This window comes from Bos javanicus, chromosome 16 (assembly GCF_032452875.1).
Source record: "Bos javanicus breed banteng chromosome 16, ARS-OSU_banteng_1.0, whole genome shotgun sequence".
Classification (NCBI taxonomy): Eukaryota; Metazoa; Chordata; class Mammalia; order Artiodactyla; family Bovidae; genus Bos; species Bos javanicus.
In genome coordinates this window covers 74,678,010-74,692,064 of record NC_083883.1, presented here as the reverse complement: position 1 = coordinate 74,692,064, position 14,055 = coordinate 74,678,010, and the positions used below count along the sequence as shown (strand labels likewise).

At 45.3% G+C, this 14,055-nt stretch overlaps 1 long non-coding RNA gene across 3 annotated transcripts in view; it reads right to left on the bottom strand.

Annotated features, from left to right (window-relative positions):
• Positions 1-11,521: 11,521 nt before the first annotated feature.
• LOC133228175 (uncharacterized) overlaps positions 11,522-14,055 on the bottom strand; it is a 38,358-nt gene continuing 35,824 nt past the window's right edge. For all 3 annotated transcript variants that reach the window (XR_009730112.1, XR_009730113.1, XR_009730114.1), the window contains one exon: positions 11,522-13,896. This is a non-coding gene — a long non-coding RNA (uncharacterized LOC133228175). The remainder of the gene's footprint in view (positions 13,897-14,055) is intronic.

The following is a 14,055-nucleotide window of genomic DNA, read 5'->3' as shown; positions in this document are numbered from 1 at the left end:
TGTGTGATAATCAATGGTACTGTTGTTTAACTATCAACATGGCGCTGTCAAGAGAAGCAATGTAGAGATCACAAACTAAATGCTGTAGCCAGAAAATAACTAGCTAGTAAAATTCTATATGGTCATCAAATGCGTGTCAAGAGTAAATATGAATCAGTCTGTTGGCACACACTGAGATGAAAAGAATATTGACGGGAAAGACAAGGCAGAATTAATTTGGGACAAGGCCATGATGATGCATGAATAATCAGACCAGGGTGGTTGCCAGGAAGTATGTGGTTTAGTTTCTCCGGAGGCATCTGGATGATGAGGATTGGTGAGAGGGGGACGTGGACAGGTGAGATCTGAGAACTGAAATCAAAGAGGAACAGAGACATCTCCAAAGACTTGTGTCTGAGATGAAGGCCATCAGATGGAGGAAGGTGACACAGACATGGCAATTGGAAACCACGGCAAAGGAACAATGAAGAACACTAAGCTGAAGTTTGCTTCTAACTCTGAAGCGAATCATCAGCATGCCTTGAGAGACGAAACTTTAAAATATTTCCCTGACCACAGGTGATGCAAGCTTGTTGAAAACCACAGCCTTGCTCTCCTTTCAGGTTTCCTACAACTGTGGGAGGGGGCGGGGGAGGAAAAGAGGGGAGGAGGCCGTTCTGCCTCTTCTGGAATGGGAACCAGAAACATCAGGACCAAACGTCATTTCATTCCAAAAGGGTAGAGCTCTGGTTTCCTTCGTGTCAAGCTCTTGGAATTTAAATTTAAACTGAAGATTCCTGCCCTTGAATCCCAGATACTTCTGTGTTCTTCCTGGGAAGTTCTGTTCCGAGCCTAGCTTTTAGTCACTGTGCTCTCTCTCGTCTGAGAAGGCCCTTCCTTACCCCTGTCCCTGACCTTTGAAGTCCGAATTATCGCTAAGGACCAATTCTAGGTGTCATTGCATCGACTGCCCTCCTCTTCACTACATCCATCACTCCCTGCTCTCTGACCTGTGTTCATGGTAGGCATCTGTGTGAGTCTATGTAAAGAAGGTTCCTGGAAGTCAGGGACTACATCTGATCCACTGTGTGTCTCTTTAGATGCTTTCTTCCATGTAGAAGGAATGCTCAAAACACATTTATAATGATACCCCCCTCATCCTATATCTTTACTGGACCTCGGGGTGTTCTTTGACCTGAATGATAGAACATCATTCAACAGACCCAACAAAGAAATAAACAGCCATGGGGTTCTCTGAACCTTACAGCACGATCTAAAGAAGGCTGCTTCTGTGCCAGCAAGCCAGAGGATCACAGTAAAGGGCTGACTTAACCAGAGACCTTTGTTCAGTTCAGTTCAGTTCAGTCACTCAGTCATGTCCGACTCTTTGCCACCCCATGAATTGCAGCACGCCAGGCCTCACTGTCCATCACCAACTCCCAGAGTTCACCCAAACTCTTGTCCATTGAGTCAGTGATGCCATCCAGCCACCTCATCCTCTGTCGTCCCCTTCCCCTTCTGCCTCCAATCCCTCTCAGCATCAGAGTCTTTTGCAATGAGTCAACTCTTTGCAGGTGGCCAAAGTATTGGAGTTTCAGCTTTAGCATCAGTCCCTCCAAAGAACACCCAGGACTGGTCTCCTTTAGAATGGACTGGTTGGATATCCTTGTAGTCCAAGGGATTCTCAAGAGTGTTCTCCAACACCACAATTCAAAAGCATCAATTCTTCAGCACTCAGCCTTCTTCACAGTCCAACTCTCACATCCATACATGACCACAGGAAAAACCATAGCCTTGACTAGACAGATCTTTGTTGGCAAAGTAATGTCTCTGCTTTGTAATATGCTATCTAGGTTGGTCATAACTTTCCTTCCAAGGAGTAAGCGTCTTTTAATTTCATGGCTGCAGTCACCATCTGCAGTGATTTTGGAGCCCAGAAAAATAGTCTGACACTGCTTCCACTGTTTCCCCATCTATTTCCCATGAAGTGATGGGACCAGATGCCATGATTTTCGTTTTCTGAATGTTGAGCTTTAAGCCAACTTTTTCACTCTCCTGTTTCACTTTCATCAAGAGGCTTTTTAGTTCCTCTTCACTTTCTGCCAGAAGGGTGGTGTCATCTGCATATCTGAGGTTATTGATATTTCTCCCGGCAATCTTGACTCCAACTTGTGCTTCTTCCAGCCCAGCGTTTCTCATGATGTACTCTGCATAGAAGTTAAATAAGCAGGGTGACAGTATACAGCCTTGACGAGCTCCTTTTCCTATTTGGAACCAGTCTGTTGTTCCATGTCCAGTTCTAACTGTTGCCTCCTGACCTGCATATAGGTTTCTCAAGAGGCAGATCAGGTGGTCTGGTATTCCCATCTCTTTCAGAATTTTCCACAGTTTATTGTGATCCACACAGTCAAAGGCTTTGGCATAGTCAATAAAGCAGAAATAGATGTTTTTCTGGAACTCTCTTGCTTTTTCTATGATCCAGCAGATGTTGGCAATTTGATCTCTGGTTCCTCTGCCTTTTCTAAAACCAGCTTGAACATCTGGAAGTTCACAGTTCATGTATTGCTGAAGCCTGGCTTGGAGAATTTTGAGCATTACTTTACTAGCGTGTGAGATGAGTGCAATTGTGCGGTAGTTTGAGCATTCTTTGGCATTGCCTTTCTTTGGGATTGGAATGAAAACTGACCTTTTTCAGTCCTGTGGCCACTGCTGAGTTTTCCAAATTTGCTGGCATATTGAGTGCAGCACTTTCACAGCATCATCTTTCAGGATTTGAAATAGCTCAACTGGAATTCCATCACCTCCCCTAGCTTTGTTCGTAGTGATGCTTTCTAAGGCCCACTTGACTTCACATTCCAGGATGTCTGGCTCTAGATCAGTGATCACACCACTGTGATTATCTGGGTCGTGAAGCTCTTTTTTGTACAGTTCTTCTGTGTATTCTTGCCACCTCTTCTTAATATCTCTGCTTCTGTTAGGTCCATACCATTTCTGTCCTTTATCAAGCCCATCTTTGCATGAAATGTTCCCTTGGTATCTCTAGTTTTCTTGAAGAGATCTCTAGTCTTTCCCATTCTGTTGTTTTCCTCTATTTCTCAGCATTGATCACTGAGGAAGTGATTCTTTGGAACTCTGCATTCAGATGCTTATATCTTTACTTTTCTCTTTTGCTTTTCAGTTCTCTTTTTTTCACAGCTATTTGTAAGGCCTCCTCAGACAGCCATTTTGCTTTTTTGCATTTCTTTTCCATGGGAATGGTCTTGATCTCTGTCTCCTGTACAATGTCACAAACCTCCATCCATAGTTCATCAGGCACTCTATCTCTCCGATCTAGGACCTTAAATCTATTTCTCACTTCCACTGTATGATCATAAGGAATTTTATTTAGGTCATACCTGAATAGTCTAGTGGTTTTCCTTACTTTCTTCAATTTAAGTCTGAATTTGGCAATAAGGAGTTCATGATCTGAGCCACAGTCAGCTCCCTGTCTTGTTTTTGCTGACTGTATAGAGCTTCTCCATCTTTGGCTGCAAAGAATATAATCAATCTGATTTCAGTGTTGACCATCTGGTGATATCCATGTGTAGGGTCTTCTCTTGTGTTGTTGGAAGAGGGTGTTTGCTATGACCACTGCGTTCTCTTGGCAAAATTCTATTAGCCTTTGCCCTGCTTCATACCTTTGTTAGGCAGGATCATCTATTATTGAAGGGGAAGACCCTAGGACTCCTGTCTGGCCTTTCTCTGCTGTCAGACTTGCCCTTTCTAATGCAGTTGCGTGTGGTCAGGGTAGATGCCTCTGCTCAGTGTACACTGGCAGGTCTGGCCTGTACTTGGAATTCTCTCTACTGGTTGCCTATTGTAGGAGCTCCCTACAGACTAAAGTCATAACACACATCAAATCAAGGAGAGGAAAATATGTCAAGTGTCTGTATAGGAATCCTCTAGACTCTAGAAGGAACTGGTCAGGTGCAACTCCAGTTCATATGCTTGTTTCCACCCAGGGCTTGGCTATGAACATTCTAGTGAGTGTGTCCATATTAACTGGGATTCTCAAGCAGGAAAGTTTGATCTCAGTTTCTGTTCTTAGGGGGCTCAAAGACTGCCTGCGCTGAAGGGGAATTTCAGATCACTCAGTCCCACACCTTATTTCAGTAAGAGACAGAAATCAGAGAGGGAAAGGGACTTCCTCAAAGGATAGAATCTACCAGTGGCCAAGCGGGACCACAGAGCTCAAGTCTTTCAGCTTCTCCGTCCAGTCTTCCACTTCTAAGGAAAGCAACACTTCGTTTTCCCATGTAAAGGACCCCGGCAGACACTTTCACATCCATTCCTAGCAGAGTCCAACTTCCCACTGGGTTTACCAACCAGTCAAGAAACCACCCCCCCCCCCATTAGAATATAATGCATCCAAGGAGAACTCACTTGAACAAGCAAACGTGTCCTGCTGGATCTCCACCGCTTCTCCAGCAGCCAACCCTCTTCCCTGTATGCCAGCCCGCCCGCCCCACTAGGCTGTCTTCACCCATTACCTTCTCAGAGGGTGCTTCTCCAATACCCTTAACCAGCCTGTGCCCCACATACACACACCTGCTGATTATATCCTATCTCCATGATTTTTCTGTCTCCGCGGTGAGTTTTGTGAATTGAGATTATGGGATTTATTTCGCTTTCTGTCTTCTCATATCAGAGTGCAAGCCCCACAAGGCCGCCAAGGACCTTCTCTGTAGCGTCTCCCACACCTGGAAGACTATCGGGTGCAGAGCTGGTACTTGGTTATTGCCTGTTGTATAAAGGAGTGAAGGAATGAACTGAAAAGGAATAGAAATCTGGGCTGTCACTTATAGATAGACACAATCTGCACACAGAGGGAGGGGAGAAATCATCTTTTCTTATGGACCCTGGACTTGCCAGCAAAGTCTAGAATGTTAACACAATGGCCACATTCTCTCTGTTCGCTACAAATCTAGGGGGAAAGGCAATAATGTTGGGCCAAACCTTGCAACCACCTTGTCCAATTTATTCAAAGCTCTGGTATAGAATTCTAGTCCAATAAGGATATACCACTGTTGGCACTACACACAGGCACACAGGGAGGTGCACACACATATACACTCACTCAGACCCTCCTATTTCCTCCCACCTACTGATACTCTAACAGCTCTCAAGCTAAAACTGACATGATGTTGCTAAGGATCTCAGAGGAACCACATATCCACGGAACTCGAGAGAGCAGAGAGGCTGGGCTATTGGGAAAAAATTGTATTTGTCATTTTTCACAGGAAAAATATTTGTTTAGTCCAAGAACTAGCAAAGAAATGTTGAAAATTTCTTTTGCAGGGACTTTTTGACATCATTCTTTTTTTTTTTTCCCTACAATTCTATCCCCTCTGCCTTAGAGATACATTCAGCACGAAGATGTAAACATTCCACATTTTTTAAAAGAGATTATTTTTTTAATAAAGTAAAGTCCACAATGTCACAGCACTGTACATGTCCAAATATGGTGGAAAATTCAGAGGGAAACAAATTCAAACTCCAGTTTAATTTCTGTTTTCCTGTTTAGTTCCAAGCTCAGTGTGTGCTCTTATAAGTTGACAAGGAGTAACATTGCACCTATTAGCACTCGTCAACAGAAAGTAGATTGTTCGGGTTTCAATAAATGTTTTTTGAATTGGATTCAGGTTGGTGAGAAAATAAATTAAGTCGGAAATTCTTTGAGGCAAATTACATATTGAAATGAACAGTTTGATGCATAACCCCTCCATCACCCCCAGAGGGGGGGGGGGCGGTGGAAAGAAAGAAAGGGAAAAAAGCAGAAGTCTTGCTTTTCTGAGCTGTGAGAATTTCTTCTGCTCTTGCATCTGTGAACACTTTACAAGGCGATGTCTACAGTTGGATTTTTACAGCCTATGTTTGAATGGGAGCTTGCGTGACATCTGGGGCTATATTTCTGGAGAAATTTCAAAGCTAGTGATTTCCAGTTTTTAATCACCAGAGTATTTATTTTCTCCCAAAGCATAATTATCCATGGCTCCACACTTATTTTCTATGGGAGCAGAGCAAAATGAGAATCAGGCTGAATTAGTAACTTGATCTTGCATCTGTCAAGGCTCAATGGTTCTTACCTGCTCCAGAGGTTAAAAGCCAGTGTGCTGACCTCACCTCACCGTGTTGGAAAAATTGAACACATGGCCGTTGTCAAGGACAAGACACTCTCAGTCATAAGAACAAAGAGAACGGCAAAAGCTAATGAGGGAAGAGACCGCACCACCCAGACAAGTACAGAGCATCCTGCCCCCTCCGCTCAGACCCTGGTCATGTTTGTGGCTACAGGTGCCACGGAGAGAGGTAGGCTGTGCAGACGTCATTTTCAACGTTCTCTCCTGAGAAAGGAAAACCTCACAATGCAGCAGGCTGCTCCCCTGTCAGGGAATGAATAAGAGCTTGCTTTTCACTGAGGTTTAATCCAACAGCCTGGTGTGCATGAAACTAAGAACAAGAACAGAGGCTGTTCACCCACCAACTCACCAGGGCTTGCCCTGCCCAGCAGTAGGGGTCTTGGGGTTCGGTGGTTTGGTTGTGATCGTTGATTTCTTTTCCTATGCTTTGGAGGAAGCTATTGAAACTCTCAAGAGATAGCAGCCACTAGGCTTGTATCTAAGAAGGTAAGTTATCTGCCCCAGTCACACCGATAGTTCGTGAAAGAGCTTTACATGACTCCTTATGTAATAAACCAAGGCAGGTAAGGCAGGGGAAACCAAAAAAAGAGAGGAAAGTGAGGACCTTAAATTTGTAAGAGCCGCGTTACACGGAGGGGCTTTGAGACAAATTGATGGATGGTGTTTTCCATGCCCCCCACCACCACCCCTCTCTCTGGCTTTACTTTTCACCAAGCCCTCCTTTATTCTGAGTTCCGTCTGGGCAAGTCCTGAGCTCCTGGAATGCGTCGCTGCCTTCCTTATCTGGGAGCTAATCACTAAATAGCAGGTGGCGAAGATTCTATTTTTCATCTCTCTTGCTCTTTCCCCTCCTCTCTTTTACTCATTTCCTCAGGGCTATGAATCTCTGAATCTTAAGCAGGAAACCTCCCTGATGTGTTCACACCTGGAATACCTCCCTTTCTTTGTTTGGTGAGAAAGGAACCGGGAGAATCCAGAGAAGAAGCCCCGTTGTCTTGAGAAAGAAGAAAGACATCAGCATTTAAATATTAATACACACCCTGTATGCAGAGGGACACATCCCCATCTTTTAAATCAATCTTTCTTTCTTTTAACTCCATAGTCACCTCCACTCCCAGCCAAGGTCTTACAGGACAAAGAGCATTTACTGTGCGTCATTTCAGTGATCAGCACTCCACACAAATAGGTTGACAGAGGAAACAGGCAAGATACCTTTGCAAGCCTGTTTGGGTCTAAAATAACAACTACACAGCCTAGAGGTTCCCAGAGATTAGCTTACTTTTTGTTCCTACAAATGTTAGAAACTGGCTCTTGAAGGCAGCTGTCATCAGCCTCCTGGTTTCCGTGGGTGTTGGGAAGTCCCAGCCTTGATTAAGCTCTGTGTTCTGTCTTCTTCATGGACTTTTCGTGTGGCCTTTGGAATGTCAACTGCTCCCACTTTTAGTTATCGTGTGTCTCTAAACCCACAGACCAATCACTGTGGCCTACTGAACACTAAGCTCCCTCAGGGGAAAATGGAGAACATACTGGACCCAAGGATGGAAATTTAAATCCATGATTTCCAATCTGTGAGCCTAGGACCCCATGGGGACACTATTTTTGTGTGAATCAGCACCTATAGTTGTACATGAATCATGCTATTTAGTCAAACGATCCTGATATTATTATTCATTTATTCATTCTACAAATATACATAACGCGCATACTTTGTGTCAGGAACCGTGCTAGGTGCTGAGTATACAGTAGATAGTGAACAAGGGGCAATTCAAGTATGGCCTTTGGCATGTTCAGGCCAGTGGTGAAGACAGAGTTACAGAAACACAGAAAGAAAGCAATAACTCAGATTTGGGATCATATATAGATGGCGCTCGCGGTAAAGAACCTGCCTACCAATGCAGGAGACTTAAGAAAAGTGGATTCAATCCCTGGGTCAAGAAGATCCCCTGGAGGAGTGCATGGCAACCCACTCCAGTCTTCTTGCCTGAAAAATCCCATGGACAGAGGAGCCTGGCAGGTTACAATTCATAGGGTCACAAAGAGTTGGACATGAGTGAAGTGACTTAGCATGCATGCACATAGATAAGGCAGTAATTAATAGCATTCAAACTCCCTTAAAGGTAATAGGTTCTGTTATTAAGTATTTGTTCTACCAACGCGTTCTTAAAGTGTATCTTTATCTGCAGTTCTTTAGAGATTAAAATATGCTCTCCATACTAAAAAAGGTTGGACCCACTGACCTAAATCAGCCCCAAGAGATGTCTTTCCTATCCCAGATGAATGAATGAAATAGCAAGAAGTGATATTTCACCAATATTCCAGCAACTCTCGGGTGGATAATTCTACCCTAAATCTAACTTTGCAATGCTTCATTGAAAGCTAATCTCAGAGCTCTCTGTACCCCATCATCCAGGAATGCTACCTCTCTGGGGAAACCTGGAGAAATCAAGACAGAACATTACCCACTTGGTCATAGATCCCTCCTCCCCAGGGGGCAGAGAGCAGCCCCACCTCCACCCTTGACTTGGGTGAGGTCGGAGGGAAAGTCTTGCGGTTGAGATTGGTATGCTAGGGAATTGCAGGCCTGGAGCCGCGGGACGTGACTTGTTGCTCTCTTAGACATGCTAGATAATCTCCTGAAACAAAGAAATAAAGCAAAGATTTGATGGGAGGATTTTCTTGTCAAGAATTATGAATGCAAAAATAACCCAGAAAATATAGCTTGATTTGAACAGGGCCCAGGCAAGATAATGGACAGGAAGACATGTTACACATGAGGTCCCATTTAAATCAAAAGGTACCATCAAATCTCAGTTCCCAGTGGGGCCTCTGTATGTGCATTCAAGTGTAGAAATGTTCTAGGGACATTATTACTGCATAAGACCATGTGGTGGGCACTGAACCTACAAATAAAATATGGCCCTTAAAGTGGCTTTTATTTTTTAGCAAAGAAAAGGTAAACAGCAGTGCTCATTTGAAAGATAATTAAACAGTATTTCAGGCTTTGTGACAATGGGCAGAAGACCAGCATGGGGGCAGCACCAAGTTTAGAGTCAAGACTCTAGACTTTTCCTGGTTCTATGTTAGCTTTGAGTCTTACCTTGGGCAAGTCACTTCCTAATCTTCAATTCAGTTTCCTGACCTGCGGAAGGACAAAGGGTATTTCCAGCTCCTCCAGCTCTGATTTCAGCCCCCATATGAGAAAGCACTTCTAGTAAAAGTCCCTGAAATTATCTGTCACAGTTACCTTCCTATAGCATTCGTCACAGCAGGACAGAAAATCCACCTATTTGCAATAGACCTGGGCTGTGGATAAGGTATTTCTGAACAGAGGCAGGAGTACCTACAGATCTTCTCAAGTGGCCCCATGAGAAACCTATGAAAGGAAAGAGAGCAGAAAGCCAAATGGTGATGGCGATTTGGGGGGCTCCCTGTGTTTAGTAAGGGGAAACATAGACATGTTTATCATACAGCTCCCCAGCCCCTGCCCCAACCCCACTCCCACCAGGCCACCAACAAAAGAAGGAGCCCAGCAAAACTGCTGGTACAGTTAGACCACACCCATCTTCAGCCCCGGCCGCTCACTGAGGTAATATCTTCACTGCTGCCAACTAGACATGTTGGTGTGTGTACTTGCTGCTTCACTCTGACTCACCACAGCCTGCTTTGTGGCAGTGAACCCCGCAGCCATTGTTCCCCAGTGATCTCTGGCCTACTTCTTCCAAAATGCCGCGGGGCAGTCATGGAGCACGGTGGGGGTGGATCGATGTTCCCTCAGTTAGTCAACTGGCCTTTTTGGCACGGCTCCCTCTCCCTCTTGATCCCCTGTAAGCCTTCCTGAGAAGTTACAAGGTAGAAATTCTAGTAAACCCTCCTATCTTCTGTTAATTCCAGAAGGGCCTTTTCAAGAGTGAAAACTGAGCGTCCCAGGCCCCAGAAAGTGGCACACGTGCCACACCCTCCAAAATCAGCTCTTTGAGGAAATCAAGCACAGTGAGAAGAGTATTTGCATTTTGAAGTCAGATAAACCCTAGTCAGACCAACTCCAGGGCAGCACCAAACTGCTCGTAGTTCCACATACCTTGCTGTTTCTTAATTCCATGCCTTGATTGTGCTGCCTCCTCTTTCTGAAATGCCTCACCCTTCAGCCTTTTTTCTAACTTCTGCTTTCCATAACTCTCAGCTCAAATGTCACCTCCTCCAGGAAGTCTTCCCTGATCCTCCCAAGCTGCATTAGATGCCCCCTTGGGGCTTAGCCCAATGCCCTGTTATAGCTTTAGCATTGTACCTACCGTACTGCTGTGTAATTGCTGTTTTCCTCTTCTAGACTGTAAATTTCTTATCAACTAGAACCCACTCCACTTATTCTTTTTTTTTCTCTCCATAGCTTAATGCATAATCTGGTTTGTCTGCTGAATTAATAAATTATCTGATTTATCCACTTAGTAGTAGTATGTTCCGGACAATTTAATTTACTTCTCTAGGCCTCAAATTTTTCATTTGTATATTGCAGATAACAATCCATTGCTCATTGAGATGTTGTTCAGGTTTGGAAGTAACTATGAAAAGGCCTACCACAATGCTGCCCATAGGCATGGAGCATTAAAGCACGTAGGCCATGGGTCTCCTTAGGGAAGGACGAAAAGGAAAGAAAAAGCAGGAATGAAGCGTTCCATGGTCAGTCCGCAGCCCCTATCTCCACGGACATATGGTCCCACCCATTTGCTCCCTCCCTACAAGGAAGCTTTTTTTTTTTTTTTTTTTTTGCTTTTTCTTAAATGAGAAATAGTTTCATTTCTAAAAGTCTCCTGGGATTCCAGCATCTCCAGTTGGATTGATTGACTGGCCTAGATACTCTTACATCTCTTCCACTGACTCAGAGCCCTGTAAGCCTAGGAAACCTCCCCATCCCCTGACAAATCCTCAACTATATCATAAATAAATAGGTCCTTCCAGTGGTGAGGTCAGGCTTACCCAGAGAGTTTCTGGTGATTTATCCACATACTTTAGGGATGAAAAGAGGAAACAGCAGTGGTCTGAGCCTCCTGGAAACTTGGCAAGTAGCCTGACACTTGGAGGGCTTGTTCAAAGTGTCCGGCAAAGTTTCCGTATAAAGGAGAGAAGCAAGTAGGGACAGTTAGTGGAAGCCGGGCGATCACCACGGCGGCCTGGCCCGCAACACTGTGCAATGAGGACCACCCCGTGCCCTTAGTTCCCCCAAAGTGCACACGGACAGGAACACACACACACACACACACTACCCCCCTTTCGGAACTTGAAGCCCTCTCTATGGGTCAAATCCCCCCAAATCCTCTGGTGAGTCAGGCAGAATCAGACCCTGTGAGTCATCTAGAGCCCATGCAAGCCAGGGTTAATCTGTTCAATAGTCATTTATTGAGCAAGTGCCAGTGCCAGGCTCTGTGCTAGGCACTGGAGACCAATACCTTCTAGAACATTCTTGAGGGCCTTTCCCCCAAAACCACCCACAGGAAAGAAACCACTTCAGTCAGAAAGTTGATGAGGCCAGGACTTAGTGTGGAGGTACTGACAATGAAGAGACTTGAACTGACCAGGATGTGAATCATTTCACCCAGCTCAACCTGCAAGGACACGCAAGAAGGTGCCAAACCCCTTCCAGGGACCCACAGAATGGACCCCCAAGCTGAACCTGTGGGCAAGGGAAAGCTAGCAGAGCAGAGGAGGGCCAAGACTGGGAAAGAGCAAAAGGAAGGAGGGTTTCCCACAGAACTGCTGCCATTTTGAAATTCAGCCATGTTGAGAACCAAGAAGCACTTGAGCCGCTTCCCTGTGGTAACCTCCAAAGTGTCCTAGGATCCTAGAGGTGAAAAGGAGGGAGCGTCTTCTAGGGAAAATGACAGAGGGGTCCAGTTCAATTCAGTTCAATTGCTCAGTTGTGTCCGACTCTTTGCGATCCCATGAACCGCAGCACACCAGGCCTCCCTGTCCATCACCAACTCCCAGATTCTACACAAACCCATGTCCATCGAGTTGATGATGCCATCCAACCATCCCATCCTCTGTCATCCCCTTCTCCTCCTGCCCTCAATCTTTCCCAGCATCAGGGTCTTTTCAAATGCTTCAGCTCTTCACATGAGGTGGCCAAAGTATTGGAGCTTCAGCTTCAACATCAGTCCCTCCAATGAATAACCAGGACTGATCTCTTTTAGGATGGACTGGTTGGATCTCCTTGCAGTCCAAGGGACTCTCAAGAGTCTTCTCCAACACCACAGTTCAAAAGCATCAATTATTTGGTACTCAGCTTTCTTTAGAGTCCAACTCTCACAATCCATACATGACCACTGTAAAAACCATAGCCTTGACTAGACGGACCTTTGTTGGCAAAGTAATGTCTCTGCTTTTTAACATGCTGTCTAGGCTGGTCATAACTTTCCTTCCAAAGAGCAAGCGTCTTTTAATTTCACGGCTGCAATCACCATCTGCAGCAATCTTGGAGCCCAGGAAAATAAAGTCAGCCACTGTTTCCACTGTTTTCCCAAATATTTGCCATGAAGTGATGGGGCCGGATGCCATGATGGCAGGGTCTATTGAATTTCACAACATAGGCTACTGTGGAGGTTTTAAAACCTGTCTGAAAATACAGTCTTACCTGGGAGAAATAGGTTGATAGCCTCCCCACCTGAATCTGGGTGGGCTTCTGACTTGCTGGAAGTCAATTGAATGTGGCAGAAATGATGCTCCAGGACTTCCGTAGCTAGGTGGAAAAGGCCTTATAACTTCTGCCTTATTTGCTGGAATACTTACACTCTGAGCTCTGAACCCTGAGCCACTGTGTAAGGCTGCCCTGGGGCTGCCATGTTCTGAGGAAGCTCAAGAATGTGGAACGGCCGTGTGTATGTGTGTGTGTGTGTGTGTGTGTGTGCGCGTGTGTGTGTCCAGTCTGACAGCCACTCTGAGGTCCCAGCCCACCACCAGTACCCCATGCCAGCCTCATGAATGGATGAACCTCCTAACCATCACATCCCAAAGCCCTTGAATTGCCCCCAGCCTTTGAGTCTCCCCGCTGAGGCTCCAGACATTCTGGAGCAGAGATAAGTCATCCCTGCCCTGCCCTGGGTGAACCCCTGGCCCACAGAATCCATGAGCAGAATGAAATGGTGTTTTTATGCCAGTAAGTCTGGGCAATCTGTAGTGAATAGCAAGGCTTCAGTGGCTCAATGATCCCCAGTTCAGTTCAGTTCAGTCACTCAGTCATTTCCGACTCTTTGCGACCCCATGAATCGCAGCACGCCAGGCCTCCCTGTCCATCACCATCTCCCGGAGTTCACTCAAACTCATGTCCATCGAGTCGGTGATGCCATCCAGCCATCTCATCCTCTGTCCTCCCCTTCTCCTCCTGCCCTCAATCCCTCCCAGCATCAGAGTGTTTTCCAATGAGTCAACTCTTCACATGAGGTGGCCAAAGTACTGGAGTTTCAGCTTTAGCATCATTCCTTCCAAAGAACACCCAGGGCTGATCTCCTTCAGAATGGACTGGTTGGATCTCCTTGCAGTCCAAGGGACTCTCAAGAGTCTTCTCCAACACCACAGTTCAAAAGCATCAATTCTTCAGCACTCAGCTCTCTTCACAGTCCAACTCTCACATCCATACATGACCACAGGAAAAACTATAGCCTTGACTAGACAGACCTTTGTTGGCAAAGTAATGTCTCTGCTTTTGAATATGCTATCAAAGTTGGTCATGACTTTTCTTCCAATGATCCTAGAGGTGAGAATGAAGAGCATTAGAAAAAAAGACAGAGGAGGGAGCAAACACAAAAATGACACTCTGCAAAAAGGACAGGGACCTGAATGATGCTGTTTGCATTGTTTTATTTTTTAAGGTAAAAGGAAGTGAACGTAATCACACTTCACAAGTGAT